The sequence below is a fragment of the Dryas octopetala genome, chromosome 6, assembly GCF_963921425.1.
Source record: "Dryas octopetala chromosome 6, drDryOcto1.1, whole genome shotgun sequence".
NCBI lineage: Eukaryota > Viridiplantae > Streptophyta > Magnoliopsida > Rosales > Rosaceae > Dryas > Dryas octopetala.
The window spans coordinates 21,048,314-21,053,395 of NC_141371.1; positions in this window are offsets into that span (position 1 = coordinate 21,048,314).

The window sequence follows — 5,082 nt, forward strand, 5'->3', positions numbered from 1 at the left end:
ATGGAATTGAGGGAGTGTATGATGGTTTCAGGAAAAACTCATTCACTTTGAAGGCTGTACTTCTATGGACGATCAATGATTTTCCAGCTTATGGTAACTTGTCTGGGGCCTCAGTGAAAGGGTATGCAAGTTGTTGTATCGATTTGCAACGGAAACAATGGTCGCTAGTGGCAAAGTCATGAGTAGTGAAGTGGAGCCAGAAGTCTTTGGAGATGTCCGAAGACTTTATATATTAAAAGAGGATATTACTAGCTTATTGGAGATGAAAGAACTTTCAGCCACATGCTTAGTTGTGTACATGAGGTAATTGTACTCTTTCAACCACATGCATTAATTTATTCAACTATTTCTCAACTTGAACTGTTTCTGATACACATGCATTGTAAAAACATTGATAGGCACCTGTACGATAGGCTGATCGAATCAAACATGACTGACATGGTTGGTTTGGTGGACCCGGCACGCATCTCTGTGGGAGCTGGAAACCCAGAGCGGAGATCAACCTACCTAGCAGATAGGTTCCAGCAAGGAAAATGCGATCGTGTCTTTTTAGTGCCATTCAATGCTGGGTATCCCTTGACTGGTTGATGTTTTAATGCTAGTTTTATGCTCATGTGTATTTCTTTCGCTAATTATCGTTCAATTTGACAGTAACCATTGGATTTTGACAATCATTAGTGAAGAAAAGGACGTGGTCCACATCATGAACCCTCTTCCAAGACAAACCAGTAACCCAGGCTGGATGGATGTCGTGAACACGTAAGTGTCTATTAATATGTACCATCTTACATAATATGGATTGTATATTAAATTGTGATATATAACTTAAATTGATATTTTGTCTGAACTAGTGCTATTAGACAATTTAATGGGGTTACGGGAAGGAAAGGTCCGAAATCACCAACTTGGAAGCATCTCTATGTAAGTGTCTATATATTACTTAAGTCTTTAAGTTTCTATGTCTTACACATTGGACTAATTTAATTAAGTATAACTCTATGTAATTTCCTTTGCTTGTCTGTAGTGTCCTAAACAACCAGGTGGTGTTGAATGTGGATATTATGTCATGAGGTACATGAAGGAAATAGTTGAGGACACAACCCTTGCATATGAGTCGCAGGTTAGAATACTTACTCCTATTGGGGCAGTTGACTGGTATATTTTGCTATCCTTTGTACAGTTCTAACTTGGGAAACTTGTAAAAGGGAATTACAGGAGGAAGGGATGGCCTAGCTAGGACTTTGTTGCTGGTTTTTAAGACTTTGTTGCTGGTTTTTAAGACTTTGTTTTCTGGCTTTGCATCTTTTTAATTTTTTCTGTGTATGTGTGTTTGGGTTGGTGCTGTGTGCATTAAAGAGTGTGTTTGGGTTGATGGTCTGCATTTCTCTTCTATTTCCATTATTTTTTACTTGCATTATTGCTGAACTCTAGCTAGGCTGATACTGTGACTACTCATTTATACTTGCATGATCCATTTTTTGAATCATATATATGTGCAGCCATTTGAAAGCCCTTGCTGAATGCACGAAATGTAGGCCATCTGAATTCAATATATCAGATAAATTTAGATGATATATAACTTACATAAGATTGCAGCCATCTAAATTCAGATGATATATAACTTATATATCAGCAAGTATTGAATTTAGATGATATATAACTTACATAAGATTGCAGCCATCTAAATTCAATACTTGCTGCAATCTTATTCATGCTTTTGGCCTATATTTTTTTAATGCCCTTTGGGATCCTTGCTGAATGCACTTTTCTTTCTTGTTTTTCAGTGGAGTAACCTGAAGAGCAGGAGGAGCAGTTACACACAAGAACAAATAGATGAAGTCCGGGTTGAATGGGGAGATTATGTTTCCATGAATTTTATTTAGACTAACATGCATGTTTTTGGTAACTTTTTGAGCATTTTGTTGTAGATATGAAGATATATACTAGCTAGTTCACATTCAAATCTTTTGTATAGGCAGAATTTAGGCCTAGCTGAATTGCACTGTTATGCCTTCATTATTTTTGTACATGTTGGCATGTGTTTAATTAGGATCTAGCTAGCTAGAGATGGATAGTGATTTTGGGGTATAAATGATGAGGGCTATCCATAAGTCTATATGGATTTGTAATCTTATTTTGTTAACTTCATTACTGAGTTTGGATGTTGGATTCATTTATATGAATGGAAGAATTTAAGTTGAATTATGGTGTAGAAGCTTAGTAATTGTTCAGTGGATGGATATTTACCAATTAGTTTTTATCAATATCAGAAGCCTATTGCATATCAGATTATGTAAAAATGCAACGATAAGGAATGAAGTTTCAACATCATTTTTTTAAAAAAAAACCGATATCTAAATAATATTTTTATATCAGATTTTAATTGCAAAACCAATATTTTATACATTTTTTATATCAGATTTTAATTGCAAAACCGATATGTTATACACCTTTTATATCAGATTTTAATTACAGTCCCGATATGTTATACACCTTTTATATCATATTTTAATTTCAAACCCGATATGCTATACACCTTTTATATCATATTTTAATTGCAAAACCGATATGCTATACATCTTTTATATCAGATTTTAATTGCAAAACCGATATGCTATAAATCTTTTATATCAGATTTTAATAACAAAACGGATATGTTATCCATCTTTTATATCAGATTTTAATTACAAAACCGATATGCTATACTCATTTTATATCTGATTTTAAGTACCAAGACGATATCATAAGTATCTTACATATCGGAATGTAGTTTTTAAGATATCAGAAATCATTAATATCTGATAACAATGATGGTATATCATATCGGATTATCAAACAAATACAATATCTAATATAATATAGACATCAGTGAATAACCGATATGTAATATGGGAGAATAGATATCGGCACGCATTATATCGGTTGGAAACCTAAATAGATATCGGTTTATCACTGATATATATGAAGGTTTTTCTTGTAGTGTATTTTGGGATTCTTATCATAGATGCCGCTGTGGTGATCCCCGATTGAGACCTCACAGGTTAACACTTGAACATAAAAAACCATGAGTTTAAGTTAGAAAAATATGAGTTTAAAGGGGATTTTATGAATTTTCAAAAAAGAATTCTATATTAATAATAATTTATGAAGCTCATGTTGAAAAGCAAGCATGTGCAAGAACTAATCATGATACAAATCTGGGGTCTTCCTAGATGGATTTACCTGCGACTGATTATTGAAAAGAATTCTCTTGTTAAGACCCTATGAATCAATTATAACCTCATATTCATACTAGAACCACGATGATTTAATAAAAGATTCTCAAAATAAGTCCCACAAACCTGATCAGTCCAACAATGTTGATAGATACTCTTTGTTGGAGACATTAAAGGTCGTCCAATGAGATTTTTCCCGATAATTCACCCTAATTTTGTGTTTTGGCATGGTTTCTATGGAATGATTGTACTGCATGAGCTCCAAACTTTCCCTGCTAATCAGTTGTTTCACAAAGTTGGGAAGTACCTCACAGAATTTCTTGCTGCTCAGCCTGTGTTTGTTGCTACGCCTCGGACTGCCACAGCCTGCTTGGAGAAACCGGTGCAAAGTTATTACAAGGTGAATGTGGATGCCGCAGCACCAATTGGCCAAGACTAGCTTGAGGGGTGTGTTATAGCTCGAAACTATGAAGGTGAGGTTATAGGGTGTTTAGCGCGCCCCATGGTTGGCAACTGGTCAACATTAGCCTCCGAATTGCTTGCGTTGTTGGCTGGGATGCATTTTGCAGCAGACTTGGGCCTTAGGCGATGCATCTTTGAAACTGATTCTCTTGAAGCAATTCATCTTCTCTCACAACTTGATTGTCTAGCAGTGGAGATGGCCATCATTGAGGACATTCGATCTTTATTCTTTTTGTTTTCTAGTGTTTCTTTTCGATATAGCTCACGAACTTGGAATTTGGTAGCCCATATATAGGCTTGCTAAATATTCTCTTTCGATTGCCTCAGTTGCATGTAATTTGGTTGGAGAAAGCTCCCACATGGTTGTTAACCATTCTCAGTGAGGATGGCTATTCATTTGGCCAGATGCCTTAATATGAGATATCTCATTTCCCATAAAAAAAAAAGAAAAAAAAGAAAAAAAAAAAACTTTGATGACTTGGATTGAGTGAACAAATTTTCGTCTTCAATAAATTGGATCTTCTCTTCGAGGAAGGGGTTGGTACCTACAATAGCTCTCTGCTGCTTAAGTTAGCAAAATGCAATGTATATATGCAAGTAATAATCAGAAGAAGTGCGTACCTTGGAACGAATTTGATTTCGCTATTTAATTATAGGCCTATGAAGTCTTGGGCTTCAAGCTTCCTGTTATCCCACATTCCCTCCCATCATCAGATGACCTCCACTTTGGTAATTGCGTTGTGCTCCTAGTTTGTACTTTGTAGGAGTACGTCTGAGTTTTTATGCGTGTATGAGTTGGTACGGGACATGGTCAAGCTTTCAGCTCACGAAGCCCATCATGGATGACTGAGGTGAGGTTCGCCCAACACTGAGGTTTAGTTTGAGCCATGCCCATTTTTTAATTTCCAATAGCAGGGATACGTCAGAATCAACAGTTTTCTTTTTTTTGGTAAAATTAGAATCAACAGTTTTCGATACAATTAAATGTTGTCAGAGAGTGCTACTTAAAGGGCGCCAGTTAAAAACCATTTAGCCAAGTCAAACACTCAACACTTGAAGGCTTTCAGTGTTATTCATCAAGTATAGGAAGAATATATCATCAATGCTTACAAGTCCCAATTATTCCACTTTCAAAGTCAAAGATGGCTTACTACGATACAAACCTTGAACATTTGTTTTTTCCCCACATACGAAAAACTAATATCTAATAGTTTGCTTGAGATAAAATTTCGACTAAAATTCACTTTCAAATTCTGATGAAATAAGGAGGTATTGGTTAAAATGAATACAAATATATTTGAGTAATTGTCTATTTTTTCTTGTCCATTTAGCTTTCAGAATGCGAAATTTGTGCATACACAAATTATTTTAATGCTTGGAAAACAAAAGTGTGAAGAGAGCCAAA